We start from the raw sequence: 17,201 nt of genomic DNA on the forward strand, positions 1-17,201 counted from the left end.
TTTTAGATACCGCACGAATTGGATTTTTAACGGGGTACGATGCCTGTATATATATTGCGTCGTGCGTATACTCGCTTTCTGCTGTTTTCTTCGTCTTCCCAAAACCTTCATATCAAGCTCTCTAATCCGAATCCATATTAAGTGGGACAAATTTCAGCACCTAGCCCTGAAGCACCTAGTTCCTCAGAAATCCGCCTCTTAGGAAGTAATAGTTAGTTTCTAAGCTTAACTAATAGTAATGGGAAATAATAGTTAGGATGGGTGTCATCCTAAGGTTAGAATTAACTATGGAAATGTACCACTAAATGTGCTGGAATATCACTGTGTAACACTTCGTCCTTTTAAATTAAATCATCATGTGGTTTACATTAATTTCAGACTCGCATTAAACAGTATTTCATGAGGATACTGACTAATTAAAGTGTTTTTTTTCTTCTCTTCACTGTGTTTGGCTATTTGCTTGCTATTGCTGGTTTAAAATTTTAATCAATGTACTAAGTTATCACTGTTTGCTGCCTTTTGTATCACATTGTAATGTGCTGATTGTTGGAGCCCCCCCGCAGCTTTCACTTTAAGGCCTCCTAGTGTAACATGTACTGTTTAACCAACGTCGTTGCACGTTTTATGAATAAAAACTTGAAACTCGTAAAATGTTGACCTTCTAAGGGTCTGATGGCTCTAAGAACGCGGTTATCACTTAGAGTGTGAAACTGCAGTTCTAATGGGATCAAGATTACGACATTGTTGTTTTGCACCATTGACAAAGCAGTCTTTTTAGCAAATGCATGATTTTTTTCGCAGTCTAAACTCATGCCATTCTTTCATTTGCGCCTAGAACTTAGTACCTGGTTTTAAACTAGATGGGGTGGCTGGCTGAGCGAAATCAAGGTTTTTTTCCCGACATTTTCAAGAAGAAGTACAGATAGAATTCGTGTCTGATTCATTGAAATGTTCTTGATGACTAGGTCTCCTGTACTTCGCTATCTTTCGACAGCATGCTGATCAAACTGCCCTAGAGTGAAATACATTTTGAACAAAGGGCCCCATCACAAGTTACGTTTGATGATATTTAGTCCACCCGAGTTCAAATTTCAATATTTTTTTATTGAATCCAGAAGGTGACACACGTTGCGAACATATATAACTTCTGAAAAAAAAAAGAGTTTCGATGGAGAAGTGGGGAAGATTGAAAGCAGCAGTCTTATTCGTCTTCTGCTGCCTCGATGCCAGTCACTAAGTTTATGGAGAAGACCCATTTCTCGATCGTGACGAGAAGCCGTTATTCGAACCACAGACTTCATGAAGGCATCTTGTCGACACAAAGTTCGCCAATTTCTTCCTGAAATTGGGCTTAAACACCCGACAGCAGCACTCCACAACGCCCTGCCCCGCATATCCGACGCTGCTTTCGTCAGCAGTAACGTCAGAGCGACGTGCAACTACGTCTGGGCACAAAAATGGCGTAGTTGTCCCTACTCTGATTGAAAGCGTGGTGTTGGGCATCAATACAGAGGAAGAAAAGCTCAGGGAGGAGCGTCACGTGACAGCTTTGGAGCCTAGCCATTGGCCAGGGCGGGTCTCGAATCTCACGTTGGGCTGACTTTGGCGTGGATGTAGAGAGAAAGAGGAAAGGGAATGGCTTGAAGAGAACTTGGCTTGAGGAGCCGGCCATATGGCGTAACGTTGCCTCCTGGCTTATCTTTCCTCCTAGACGCACCAATTACTACTCATTTCAAGGTTTATTGCCTGGTAGCTTGGCAGCCATATTAGGTCTTCTTTCTCCAGATATTTTTTCAGTTTTATCGACGCATTACAAAAAGGATTCCGATTCCGTACCTATGAAGAAAATACGGATGCCAATCAGCTCGTACCTACCTTGCATGACTACACTGATGAATATTCGCAGTCTGCTCTGAAAACGACGAGTTTCTTTGCTAGAAAGGGGTTCTTTTATTTTCTGGGACTGCACCCGTCCTGCCAATCTGCGCGAGGATTGCTGCGAGTAATCTGCAGTGCTTGCTGACAGTCGCCTACCAGACGAAAAATTCAAACTCTAGAAATCATCAGGGGTTATACACTGATGCTTCTTCTATGCATATGAAGCACGGGCGGCCGCAGAAAGGCAGCGTGCGGGTATGCAAACGAACCGCACAAATCAAGCTCATATGCAGTTACTGCTTGTACCGTCCAACCAGAACTTTCCATCGGGTGAGGGGGATGCAGAACCGCCTCCTTTCTGGGCTGTTGCAAACAGTTTGCGCTGTCACTTCCACTCTGCTGACGTCGTCAAGTGGACACAACAGCCCAGCAAGCAATATGGCGGCGCCCAGGTAGCGCGTATTGGAAAGTTCTATAGCTTGGTGTATCGTACTGGATATGATAGCCCCCGAAACGATAAGCTCGGAATTCTCTATTTCATGAACCTGTGCACTATTGGTAAATTGGTTTTGAGGAAAGGAAATGGCGCAGTATCTGTCTCACATATCTCGGCGGACACCTGAACCACGCCGTAAGGGAAGGGAGAAAGGTAGGAGTGAAAGAAGAAAGATAGAAAGGGATGCCGTAGTAGAGGTTTCCGGAATAATTTCGACCGCATGGGGATCTTTAACGTGCACTGACGTCGCACAGCACACGGGCGCCTCTTGCGTTTCGCCTCCATCGAAACGTGGCCGCTGCGGTCGGGTTCGAACCCGAGTACTCCGGCTCGGTAGACGAGCGCCTTACCACTGAGCCACCACGGCGGGTTGTGCACTACTGCAGAAACAAGAACTGAGTGCGGCCGATCGTGGACGAACTGGCGAGCTTGTCCTGCCGTGAAGTGGGGTAACGATTGACCTGTGCCGCGTCTATCGCACTGTCGGCTTGCGAAATCGGACAGCGCAGATGCATAGAGGAATCGTTGCTGTTCCAGAGAAGCTTTGGAAGCCCTCAGTTATTATTCAAAGGCAGAAGAGCTCCGAGTCCCTGCGCATCAATGCCCGGTTATTGTAAAAACAGGGTTCATTCCCAAGACAACTGCTTAGGTGCCACTTCGTCGCCGGCCTTCGGAATCCAGCTAACGCAGCATGTGAACTAGGGGCTATATACTAAATAGGGTACCGCTGTCAGGTGCGCTTTCCCGAGCCGTTCCAAACCCTTATCTCTGCGCAGCCCGCGGCAGCTCGACCGCGATAAGAGTCGCGAAATGAAGTAACACAGTTGGCACCGGTTAACAAGTCTGGCTTCGTCACCGACCACCATACCCTTACAGCTGCTGTTCACCCGCTGATAGCGAGTACATGCAAGTTCTGAGACAAGGGTGCGTAGTTGTGTCAAGGGGCGCGTAGTATTTAGGAGGCATGGTGGCGTAGATTGGTAGGACGATTCGGGCTATCATCAAGACAATAGGGGCCATGTGTGCTGACACGGGAAATTGCTTATATGGTGCTTCCCGGCCGACCGTTTTTGAGCTTGCTGGACGGCAGTATGAGGTCATACAGATTGGTCTCTTGCTGCGCCATAACTCTGCAGCGCAGCCTTTGCTTCAATTGCTTCTGTTAGTTCACTAAAGGCACGATTTGCTCTTTGTAATCACGGACAGCACGTGCTGAATGACCTCTAATTGCTGAAACTCAAGTAAATTTCCCTGGAGCATTGTCGTCACTGGCCACTTTCCATTGCTGGCTTCGCAAATGCTCATTACGCCCCTGCTAATTGTCTTAATGACGTCTGCTCAATGACCTCACCCGGCTGCGGCGGTTGAATTTCTTTGGAGCAGAAATTCTGGAGGCCCGTGTACTGTGCGATGTCAGGGCACGTTAAAGAACTCCAGGTGGTCGAAATTTCCGCAGCCCTCCACTACGGCGTCCCTGATAGCCTGAGTCGCTTTGGGACGTTAAACTCCATAAACCAAACCAAACCATCAATTACCTCACTCGCAGTGGACTGCAGAGAAGTAGTCGCGTTCTCATGAGCCACACACCAACTAAACGAACACTAAAACTAAAACTAAAGCCCTCCAAACATCTATTTAAAGTCAGCGCTGAATGAAAAGTAACGTCCTCTGTAAATGAAAAAAAAATGTTGCATTGTTATTGCAATCCAAAGGGTCCATTTCAGAGGGCCTTTTACCCTTCTCTTTCGCAGCTACCATGAAACTAACGAAGTTCAAGCTAATTTCGTAGTTTATGTAACGAACGCAGTCTACCTTGTGAACGCTTTTAAGCGCCAACTAAAATGCCTGTTCTTCATTAGAGAACTCTCTCTCTTTAGGTTGCGTGATGTTTCCCATGGTTTCCCTTTTTATTTTTTCTTTCAAAATGACCAAGTGCTTTTGCGCTGTCGTGTAGTGTTGCATCTAAAAAAATGAATATACCTACAATTTCGCCGGCCTGCAGAGTACCGTTGAAAGACCTGTCATATATATTTTTTTTTTTACTTAAAAGTTCCGCCCGCCGCATATGGCTTTCAACTTAGCAGAGCTGCTGGAGCTCAGATATTTTTAAGGCAACTGTGAGGAATTCCACAAGCGGCTGAATTAAGAGCTTACAGAAAGTTTAGTTGTGTTATAATTCTGTTAGCTGTGTTTCTGTAACTGCAATTAGTGATTCATTACCACTCTATTGAAAGAATAGAAGCGTACTCTTTAGAAGCAACGCTCAATACATATATTGCGCAATGCGAAATTTAAAAAAAAAGGAATCAAAGGGATTTCAAAGTATTCTTCATGAAATAATCCTCATTATCTTCTTCGTCAGCCTAACTACGCCCACTGCAGGGTAAAGGACTGTCTCGTATCTCTCCAGTTAACCCTTTCCATTGTCAGCTGCGGTCCCATTTCCACGAAGGCCTCCTAATCTCATCCGCCCACCTAACCTCCTACTAATCCCTGCTATATGTTTGCCCTCTCTTGGAATCCATTCCATTACTTTAGCGGACCATCGTCTACCTTGTCTTCGCATAGCATGCCCTGCGAACGCCCATTCGTCATTCTTGATTTAGACTAAGATATCGTTAACTCGCGTTCGTCCCCTGATTCTGCTCTCTTCCTACATCATAGCGTTACCCGTATGATTTTCATTTTAATTTAGTTTCATTTGAAATCCAACCCCCTTCGTTAATCTATACGTCTCTATTGCATAGCTTAGTACCCGTAAGATACAACCGCTATATACTTTTCTCTTCAGGAGCATTGCCCCGCCGCGGTGGCTCAGTGGTTACGGCGCTCGGCTGCTGTCCCGAAAGACGCGGGTTCGATCCCTACCGCGGCGGCCGAATTTCGATGGAGGCGAAATTCTAGAGGCCCGTGTACTGTGCGATGTCAGTGCACATTAAAGAACCCCAGGTGGTCGAAATTTCCGGAGCCCTTCACTACGGCGTCCCTCATAGCCTGAGTTGCTTTGGGACGTTAAACCCCAATAAACCAAACCAATCTTCAGGAGCATTGGTAAACCGCTATTCATAACTTTGGAGCGCCTGCCAAATGCACTATACCCCATTCTTATTATCTTTGTTATTTCACTCTCGTGGTGCAGGATTTGCGCTTACTGCCTGCCCTAATTATTTATGCAAGAATGCACAACAGCACATCCGCTATGAAGAAATTTCAGCCAGATCCGTCATATGAGATACCCGTTGCCATAAAGATAAGAGGTCCCAGCTGACGCAACGCACTAGAAGAAAATGATGCTATAGGGTTGACAGAGCGGTCGACTCGCTTAGCAACTGCCTTATCGTAGGTCCGGCCGTGACCCAGAACCAGAGGAAATTAGAGCCAAGAACGAGCAAGATAAAGGCGCCATGCCGGGGGCTTGCCTTCCAAAGTTCGCCTTATCAAGGGCATTGTGCGTGCTTGGGTCAGGTGGCTCTTGGGGTAGGAGAAACAAGTGACCTACTCCGTTATCAGTGCTGCGCGGGCCATACTCGGCATGAAACATTGTGTATGAAGCACTGTACGTAACACACTGCGCTAACAAAAGACAGTGGGGTCTCCCCTCTCATCAGTATCATCACTGCTAACATTGCATATCAGGAGCTATCAAAGCCAATTTCACACTTTCGATTCTCTTTTCATTCAAGCGAGTTTGCACGATGTTATATAATGATGTGGAGTGCGTACAGATAGGAAGGCTTCAATGTTTCAATGTTCGCAAGCATATTTATTTATCTATTTATTTATCTATTTATCTATTTATCTATCTATTTATTTATTTATTTATTTATTTATTTATTTATTTATTTATTTATACATACTGCAGCCCAATTGGGCTATTGCAGGGGTGGGTGTGAACAACAATGTAGGAAAACATGGAGCACAACAATGGCAAACATCCGAAACAGTACGAGTGAAAACAAGAAAAACGGAAAAACTATTCAATGGCCTTCGTTGTTGTACTTCACCCCACATGTCGTTTGTAGCACTGTGAAAGGTAGAATTCTGTCGTCCATGCAGGGCCAAAGAAGACAACAATTAGTTTCTCAAATAACTGAACAGTGTTGTGACTATATTTTTAAACAATGACTGCAGTAACTGAAACACTGACCGTTTCATTCACTGGTTAAATTAGCAGAGCAAGTCCACACGAACACAGCAATGTGAAGCGGTGCGCCGCCATTTGTAAACATGGCGTCGGCGAGTCGGCCGTGTCTCCCTTTGAGATGGATGATAGGAAATATTTGAGCAAAAGAAATCAGTCTTGCGGTAGTCTTTATTGATATTTTCAAATACAAGGGAAAGTCAGAGAGTAGCTTTAGTTTTTTTTACTTGAACAAAAAACAATGCAGCAGTCGAAGGAGATGCATTAGGCAATTTTTCAACGCAGTATTTAGCGCTTTCAACACAGGAGCGCACCCTTTCATTGACGTCTTGATCAGAGAAGAAAAAAATTGAAGGGGATATTTAACCTCCGTTTTAGGGGCCTGACGCGATAGCGTATGGATTGATCCCCATATATACAGGAGTGGTCATTCTCTACTTTCATAGATCTCTGGGAGTTATGAAACGACTCCTGGCGCAGTGGTTAAGCGATGCACCACTGTACTGAAGAGAAGTGGATTGCGGTAACTGCGTCGCAGTAGTTCTACACAGACAGGGTTCGGATGAGGGCAGGGGAAAAGGGGAGAGAAAGTAAGATTAGATGCACACAAAACGCATAGTATTGAGAGGCGTTGGTCCTGCAAACGCAGGAAGCCTTAACATGACAATTTACTGTGTCAAACAGCCGAAGACCCGATGCTTTATGGACATTTGACAACTTTCGCAGGCCCTGCCTCACAAGTTAGAATATTTGCTTTCTATACTGCTACTTTTCTAGACAGCCTACTAACAATATCGAGCCCCTGCAAAATCCGTCTGCAAAGTTGAATAACATCTAATTGCGCAATGTATTTAATTGTGCGAAAGCATGGTTTCGATGGGCAAAACCGCAAGATCTTGCGATGTATGTGGTTTTGTACCAAGTGAAGTAAATAAATAAAAAAACAACTAAACATCCGCGACTGGGATTCGAACCCGCGGCGACGCGAACAATGCAGCTTCGCTGGCCACTGCACGAGAACACTAGGCTACCGTCGCAGCCGAAGACGCCTAGTGTTAAACAGCAACACACACCGCTGTGCATTGGTCAAATGTTTTAGGGGAATCCCCCAAGGTGGAGTAGATTTGTAATAAGGGAGTAATTACTCATTGGCATCCACCCAAGCGCAGCCATACGGCAACAAAGGAAAGCTATACAGCTTTCTCAGAAACTTCGTAGTCGAAGAAAAATTGCGGACCAGGACGAATTTTTCTTTAACTACGAAGTTTCTGAGAAAGCTGTATAGCTTTCCTTTGTAGCCGTATGGCTGCGCTTGGGTGGATTCCAATGAGTAATTACTCCCTTATTACCGCTGTGCATTGCGCGTCGTCTTCCTCACCTAATATATACTACCAAATTAATATTCGCGCTCTGAGCTGTGTGGCGGTAGTGACAGAGATATGTGCAATGCTTGCGTTGGCGTGGACGACGTTGTGGTAGAAACACGGCACTAGAGCGAAACGCGTTGGCGTCGACAACATTGCTGCAGAAACACTGCACTAGAACATAGGCCGCCAGCGTACTACATTGGGTAAATTCGTATTGGCAATGAAAAATTTGTTTTGTTGCCTCTGAACCAATGGCACATGTGAAAAAGTTGCAACAGTCGCATGACTGGGTCGCTGGGTCACTGGACACCTCAATCACGCTTACAGGTATGTGGCGGTGGTGTCCACTTGCTAGAAACTGCTTTCGCACAATATTTATTACTTAGCAATGTTAAAACACCAGCCATTTTTTTTCTATTACAATTCACAGTTATAAAATGCTACACCAATGAAAGCTCATATCGAGAACTTGAACGTATATCACCATCAGATTAAACTTAACAGCCTAAATAAAATTTAAAAGAGAACTTCTTTTCGGGTAACCCCATATATCTTAATGTACAGATCATCGTCATAAGTTAGGTTTCCTTGTGTTCGCAGTAACGTACATCTTGGCTCATTCATTCCAACACTACAACTGAGTGGTGCGACCATCAGAAGCCGTCAATTGTTAAAGTAACACACCGATGTCCGTTAAAAATTGGCATTCAATTTGAAATCTTGGCCTGGTATAGTCCATCATTCTTGTCGACATGATCCAGCTCACCGCCGTCCGACTGGCTGAAGAGGCCGCCGGGATACAAGAGATCCTGGCCAGCATCTGACGCGACTACCCCATGCGGCCGGATCTCTCCTGATCCTCCCCCCTCAACTGAGGGTATAGGACAGGGGAGGTCTGGGTCAGGTAGTCTCATTCTGTTGGACAATAAATGTTTTTCACTCACTCACTCACTCACTCACTCACTCACTCACTCACTCACTCACTCACTCACTCACTCACTCACTCACTCACTCACTCACTCACTCACTCACTCACTCACTCACTCACTCACTCACTCACTCACTCACTCACTCACTCACTCACTCACTCACTCACTCACTCACTCACTCACTCACTCACTCACTCACTCAAATTTTGTTTCTCTTTGCTTTTACACTTCAAGTACCATTACAATTCTAACTTAAATTAAAGCGATTATTGCATAATTAACTGCCCTTCTGTAATGACTACGTGCGTTGGAGGTATTGTAATAATTTAGTTAATATGACTAAGAGCGTCAAGATGTTCAAGTAGAATTGGTTGTGCTGAAGTGTTTCCTTAGTTGCCTGGGACGATTTCTTTGCTGCGCCAATTATAGTGGCGTTGCTTTTTTCGCACTGACACGTCGAGCTTATGTTGCCTATCTGCATGAAGAAAACATTCTTTTACGACGTTGTATGGCGCACTGCACTGAAAAGCATCACCAACAGTTTTGAAGCGGCATCTTTCATTGGTGTTCGATAGCGTTATATCCATATCGGTTTGCTTCCAATATTGATTCTGTTTCGGCTTTTGAGAAATTTTTTGTTCGGTTAGACAACCTGGCCTTTCTAGCAGTAATCCAGCTTGAAAATTACTGTGATTGCGTCGAAAACGGACTTCCTTTATAAAGAAGTTCAGGTTGTAGCTAGGTGCTGCTAGAAATTGAGGCTGTTATATGCAATTTCTTGATCCTTATGGAGTAAACTGCTATGCATAAACGTATTTCATAGAGAAAGCTATTAGTGTCATTGCTGAAAGTATATTTGGTGCGAATAAATTCGATGCTAAGAAAAGGTTACGGAGAGCGATTTCCAAGAAATTTCGCAATCCGAAACGATTTGTCTATAAATCACATTCCTTAGACCTATCAGCCAAATCGGAGACTCTATATAAGCGCTACTAGAGTTCAAATGTTACAGTAAGGACGTCAACACCGCTCATGTTTATAGAACATGGGTTACGTACTGTATTCTTGCGATAGGGCAATTTCGATGGACGGTTTTCTCATGGATAAATCTGGCGGTCGTTATCGAGGAACATTCTGCGCGAAAGAATCCGGTGTTAAGTGAAGGTCAACAAAGCTGTTTTTTTTTTCTCTTGCATTGAAAGATGACGCAAATGAGTTGTCCACAAACGGTTGTCTCGAGCCTGAGTAGAGAAGAAATCGAAGGCGTTCTTCTAGCACAGGTTCAGTGTAAAATTGCTGTAATGGCGTCACTGGCGTTCTTCGCCATGGAACTTGAGGCAGCCAGTAGATGTAATGCCCATAGCCCCCGTAAAATCAATTACAAACTAACACATTTCAAACAGATTTCGAACCGTTTATTGTTGAGATTTTTCAAGGCGAAGGTTGCCGCTTAGCAATTTTTATTTTGCTAACAATTTATTATGCTTCTCTGTGCTAGCCCTCATTCGCGCTCCTCATGAAGTATTCTTCTCTTGCTAGCTTGTCGCACGAGATGGCAGCTAAACGATTATTTAGTTTTAATTGTACTTCAGTCGTCGTGAGTAAATTGTTTCATTGTCTCTCTAAGATACCAATTTTTTTCGTTCGGTATGGGGGAAATCGAGGGGAGATATCAAAGAAATGGGTGGGAGACAAAATAACTTTTTATTTGCGGATTAATTGTTAAGTGTGAGTGCGCAGTGTCCGCAGTACATTCGCGATGAAATGTGTGTATATATATATATATATATATATATATATATATATATATATACACACACATATACATACCCACGAAGTGACACCTCCTCTCCTTCTACCCCAGCGGAGCACATCTGGCGGAGCGAGTGGCGACGGCAGCGGCATCGACGGTGGAGCGTGGCTGCGGCGTTGCTAGGCGACGGCGGCTCAAGGTTGTTCGTGGGCCATGGAATACGGCTGAAGTGCGACCACGCGACGAGCCGAGCTGGCTTGCGTAGTGTTGCTTTCGCAACAAAAAAGGCTGCGGGATGCGCACCTTCCTAAACAAATTTGTTGTTACGCAACCTCGCGACTTCGGTGCCATCGTCTCCATCGCGATTGTGAAGATTTTTTGTGAGCGCTTTACACACATTTGCAGCATAGGGCTACATTTTGTTTTCTGCGTAGTTATTTGTTGGTCTGTCACTGTTCGTAATATCTTCCGGCAATTTTTATTTTTATTTTGCTCACGAGACGGCTTGGATTACTTACGTAATATATGCATGATACAAGACTACCTGTAATGACTTAGCGATTATTGTGATCAGTTAGCAAAGGACTATGGTTTTCGATCTAAGCTCCTTTCGCTTCCAAACAGGTTAGAAGAGAGCTCAATGCATCGAGCCGCACGCAATGTATCTTTCAAAATTATTAGTTATCAGGAAATGAAAGGCACGGTATCTGTCTCACCTCTTGGATGACTCCTCAGCTGTGCCTTGAGGAAAAGGAGACCGGTGGGAGTGAGAGAAGAAAGAAAGAGGTGGCTTAGTGGAGGGCTCCGGAATAATTTCGACAACCTGGAGATATTTAACGTGCAATGAGATCGCGCAGCACTCTAGCGCCTTTTGCATGTCGCCTCCATCGAAACACGCCCGCCGGGGTTGGGTTCGAACCCGGGTGCTCCGGTTCACCCTTATAAAAATGGTGTATAGACAGTCTATAGACTTCTTATAGAGTTTATTACCTTCCTGTAGATATTTCTTTCTCTATTCATATTCTATAGACTGTCTATACAAGTCTATTAAAAGGGTATGGCCATAAATCTATAGATTGTCTATAGACTATCTATAGCATTCGCATTGAGTATAGACTGTTCTCTAGCATTTGTCTATAGAAAGTCTATAGACGTTATAGACAGTAGTCTGTGGACTGTCTAAAATTTTTTTTTCGTATGAGCATAGCCGAGTGCGCTAACCACTGAGCTACCGTGGCGGGTATCCCCTTCAAACTGGCCGTCATGCCACGCTGTTGAATGAAAATGAGAGGGCGAAAAGACGCAGATGGCAGGAGGGGGGGGGGGGGGCTGTCAGGGTAAGCGAGGGGGAAAATGAAAGGGGAAGAGAAGTGCGGCTCAAAACAAAGGCGAGTGATGTACCGCGTGGCACTCTAGCGGAACGAATGCTCGTGGAGGTCGAGCCACGTTCGAGTTATTATCCGCGTTAATTCTCCCTCCTCGCGTGGATGTGCATCGCGCCGTCACACCGGGCTCCCTCGCTCGGTCTTAAGCGGCCATTGTTAGGTCTTGGTGGGCGGCGAGGAGAAAGCGTGTTCTCCGGACGCGGCCGCCCGTGCAGTACTCGCTGATGCATGGCTGTATACATAAACTATGCAGCATGTAATGCCTTGTGCAACTAAATGTACGCACACGCTGGCTTCATCTGAAAGAGAGAGGCGTTCCGAAGCCTTTCACGAAGCACCAGAAATACGCTTTGTTATTGTCACTGAGAGTACTTGCAGTGTGTACTGTATATGCGGGCAAAAGACGGGCGTTAGCGCTTCGCTGCGTGTTTTGAGAAAAGGCTCCACTCGGAGGGCTTAGTATGTGGCGCTTGGCCACACAGTTGGAAAGCTCTGCATGCAACGCTGTCGCCCTTTTGTTCCCTGCGCAGCACGGGTGTTCATGCGTGGTTGTTCGGTTCGGTTTGGTTTATGGGGTTTAACGTCCCAAAGCGACTCAGGCTATGAGAGACGCCGTAGTGGAGGGCTCCGGAAATTTCGACCACCTGGGGTTCTTTAACGTGCACTGACATCGCACAGTACACGGGCCTCTAGAATTTCTCCTCCAAAGAAATTCTAGCCGCCGCGGCCGGGATCGTCTTTCGGCTCAGCAGCCGAGCACCGTAACCACTGAGCCACCGCGGCGGCGTCATGCGTGGTTGTGATTACGCGCTCTCCTGACATGGCTGTATATATTTCCAATTCTGTTGTATCCACATCGTCGCCTAGCGTAATCCTCTCTCTTATCCCCTTCTCTCCCTTTCCCAGCGGAGAATAGCAGACCATATGATGATTCGTCAATCCGAACCTCCCTGTCTTTCTATGAAATAAACCGGTCTTTCTCTCGCTCCCATGTTTTACAGCAACTTTTCTCGGGTTAAAGTAGCTCACCCTATCTCGTATGTGTCGCTATTGAAAAAATCATTCGGTCACCGCGGGCCCGAATATGGAACGAAGATACAGGTGATGTGTGAAAGGTAAGTGGGCGTTCGCCAGGAAGTGTGCTGGTTTATAGTGGCGTGACCAGCCGGGTCGGGGAGTCGGCGTATACTAACAGTGGAGAGGGGCAGTATGGGAAGGGATAATGAAGGTGTGGGCGACTACTGTTTACTTTACCTGGTGTTTCTCCTCTTTTATTACTGTACTACTATACCCCACTGCTGTCGCCTCCTGCATGTCTAACCGGTAAATTGCACGTGTCTGCTACCTTCACTTTTAATGCGTTTGCATTAATACTCTCACTTTGGCAAAATCTGTCCGATATCGGCGTCACCTTCCAAGAGTCCTCCGCCCGCTACCCATCCACCTTTGCTCTCCACCTATCTCCACATTCCAGAAGGTTCTACACCCTCCCTTCCCTCCCCCCATCCACTCGCTTCCATTCTCCAGACGCCTCCACCCACGAAACAAAAAGTGACGGCGAAATACAAATAAAAAACACAACGGGGAGGCGATCTTTGTCGTAGCGAAATGAAGAACCAATACTGCTAACGCAGGTTTGCGCATCCCATCGAATGATCACCTGCACCATTTTTTTTTGTTTCGACCGCGTTTTGTCTTTCGAGCTATCCGTAATGTTTGACCAGCCAGTTATAATGACTATGTTTAGATTAAATTTGATCATAGCCTTGTCCAACTCATCATGTAAGCCAGTGGTGTAGCAAAAAATATTTTTGGGGGGTGTTATGCGCCGCCAGTAAAAAAAGAAATAAAGAGAGAGCCTGCGCCCAAACAATACTTCAGTCATTTTTCTGCAGTAATAAAGCAGGAGGGTTAGTCGTTTCGTTCACTGGAAAATCTACAAAATACATATTACCACATAGGACTCCGAGGACTTGATTCTTAAGGAACATTTATTTTCTCACACACACAAAAAAACCCTGGTACGAAAAATCGCAGATATTTGCAATATTTTCGATAATATACAACAACAAAAAAGTTTTTGCTCTACAACAAAGTCAGCAACTGCGAACGAATGGAATTTGTCAAAACTTCTACACCACGCATGTGACCTGCGCCTGGACTCAAAGGCGCTTTAAAAATTGCACTTTTCATTTTCGCGATAGTTTACTATCCTTTGAGGACAATGCAAATGATGCAAAAATACGCTGACGTGAAAAGGTATCTTTTATTTGATGAACTGTGCCTACACATAAATAGAGTGTCGTACGTCGTGCGATGGCGAAGAAGAGTGACTATTTTCTGCAATAACTTCCGCTTCCTTTTCGAACAGGAAGTCGTTATGTCAACAAACAAACACTCTTCTCATTTTCGTTTTTATATTTTAATATAACGATGCGCTGTGAATAGTAAGGGGGGTAGGGAAACGAAAGGAGGGGGGATGCAGCGCTCAGAAAATTTCGGCGGTGTTCTGGCACCGAACCCCCCCCCCCCCCGCTGCGCCCGTGATGCAAGCGCATGCGTGTGTTCCCATTTCGTACTAGATCTCATGCCATATCAGTATAATGATGAAAAGGTGTTCATGTCTCTCTTTCACTGGTCTCAGAACCATTCTCCTGAAGTTTTTTTTTTGCTTTTGCGTGTATGTGACCGCGCTTTGTATTTTGTTTTGTGCTGTATACTTTTGTGTTTTTCATTTTTCATCTTTCATTTTTTCCTCTAATTTGACACAAATCCAACGTTTTTCCGACCATTCTGTGACAATTTTCACTATGCCGTGACGACTTCCGGTGGATGTGACTTCACAGTTTCCGTGGCTGTATCCACGTCTGCTTTATTCGACGCAGTTTAGACATTTTTGCCTATAATTAGTTAACTAATTAATCTACAGTCATCAAGGTTAGCTTCTAGGTTTAGTTTTTCCTCCTCTATCTGGAGCATCCATTGGTTTTCTTCCATCTTTTTTAGTTCCCGAGTTAAACGCGTGTGACACGCTTTGTTAACGGACGACAGTATGAGCCATTAAAGGCTTTCGCCTTAAAATGTGATATGTGACCGAGAATCAGGCTAGCTCCAGGGTCTCATGAGATGGTAATAGCCTGAGCTCCGCCTCTAGAAAGAATCTAGTTTAAATTCAATCACAGGTGCAAGAGCTCTGGCTGTTCAGCACCACGACTCACCAAATAGAACTAATCTCCTCTGTCTACACCCTTCGGATTCCTCCCCTCTAGAGTTGCTCTTCGCGAGTGCGCGTCAGACCTTTCATTCTTCCCGGCCACTTGATGTCAGTTGTCGGCAGGGGTGCATCTGCGCAAACTGCGTGCACTCAACCCTTCCATTACGTCAATACTAGAGCCGTCAACTCGGCTGAGAGCAGTTACTTATTACGTTTGTAGTGTGCCAACTGTGACAGGTTCCGCTACCGCCATGCGCCGACACTGCGCTGCGCCTGACGACGACGAAGTTATGCGCCGACACTACGCTGCGCCTGACGACGACGAAGTTGCCCCGCTCTCTTGGTGCTGGCTACGCCCGTCTACGCTGCCAGATCCTGCACGGCGGTTCGGTCTCTTGAGGACGCCTAATAAACGCACCCCTACAATTGGTGGAGGTGCTGAGTTCGTCCCCTACCAACCTGGAACTCCGGAGCCGTACGTTGCCGCCTGTGTCAACCATGCCAGATGAGACTGCCCCAACACCGGCGGCCAGTTCAACCACCGTCATCTGTTCTGGCGCCATCCGGCAGCGTGACCCTGCCCTCTTCAGTGGCACTGCCGACCAAGATGTTGACGACTGGTTGTCATCGTATGAGCGAGTGAGCAGCTATAACAAGTGGGATGACACTATCAAGCTGAGTAACGTCATCTTTTACCTCACGGACGTGGCGAACCTCTGGTTTCGAAACCATGAGGCGGACCTACCCACTTGGCCCGTATTTAAGAAGAGCTTTGCGGAAGTGTTCGGCCGCCCTGCGGTGCGCAAGCTCCGTGCCGAACAGCGCTTACGGGACCGCGCTCAACACACCGACGAGACCTTCACAAGTTACATTGAGGACATCGTTGACCTCTGCAAACGTGTCAACGCCGCCATGCCAGAAGCGGACAAGATCCACCATATCCTCAAAGGCATCGCTGACGACGCATTTCAGATGCTCCTCGCGAAAAATCCCACCACCGTCAGTGAGGTCATTAAGCTTTGCCAGAGCTACGACGAGCTCCGCAAGCAGCGCGCTTCTACACGGCGTGCCGGTGTCTGCGACGAAGCCCTCTCCACTCTGGCCCTGGGCGGTACTACTCCTGAGGACTCCCCTCTTCTCAACCAAATCAAAGCCTTCGTTCGTGAAGAGGTCGCTCGCCAGCTGTCCCTCATATCCCATTTTCAAGACCCCGCCCGCCAAGTTCCTGACTCGACCCCGTCTTTGGCTCCTACCATTCGCCGTGTCGTGCAAGACCAAGTCGCTGATCTGCTACCGTCCAGCCCTGTGCCCGCGCCTGTGACAGCACCCCTGACGTACGCCCAAGCGGTGGCCAGGCCACGACATACGCCGGCAACCGATTCCTACCAGGCCGCCCCTTCTTTCCATCCTCCGCCGCCGTCTGAGCCCCCGTCTCAAGCTCCGTTTTCAAGGGTTCGCCCACATCCTACCAATCCCTGGCGTACTGCGGACAACCGCCCAATCTGTTACGCCTGTGGTCGGCCCGGCCATGTCGCGCGGCTTTGCCGCCAGCGCCTTCCGCCTTCTCGACCTGACCTGCGCTCCTACCCGTACGATGCCGAACTATCCTCGCCGAGAGGGCCACCTGGTCCCCCCTTTGTTTCCCCTGATCGCCAAATTTACACCACTCGCCGATCGCCTTCCCCTCGACGCCGTTCCCCTTCTCCGATGCTGCGACGTTCTAGCTCCGCGCTTGAGGGAAACTAACAGCCGCAGTTCCGGGGGCAAGAACTGCGCTTGTTTCGAACTCCTCAAGTCCTCCGTGTCGTCCCGCTAATGTAATCGTAGTGTTCGTGGAAGGTGCCAAGGTTCTCGCCCTCGTCGACACGGGCGCTGCAGTATCTGTCATAAGTGAAGCTCTCTGCCGCCGACTCCGCAAAGTGACTACCCCAATTTCTGACTTTTCGCTTCGCACCGCCTCATCACAGCGCATTCATCCCTCAGCCGCATGTACGGCCCGTGTCCTCATTCAAGATGTTTTGTACACCATCGAGTTTAT

Source organism: Amblyomma mixtum, chromosome 10 (genome assembly GCF_055824585.1).
Source record: "Amblyomma mixtum isolate Tamu chromosome 10, ASM5582458v1, whole genome shotgun sequence".
Classification (NCBI taxonomy): domain Eukaryota; kingdom Metazoa; phylum Arthropoda; class Arachnida; order Ixodida; family Ixodidae; genus Amblyomma; species Amblyomma mixtum.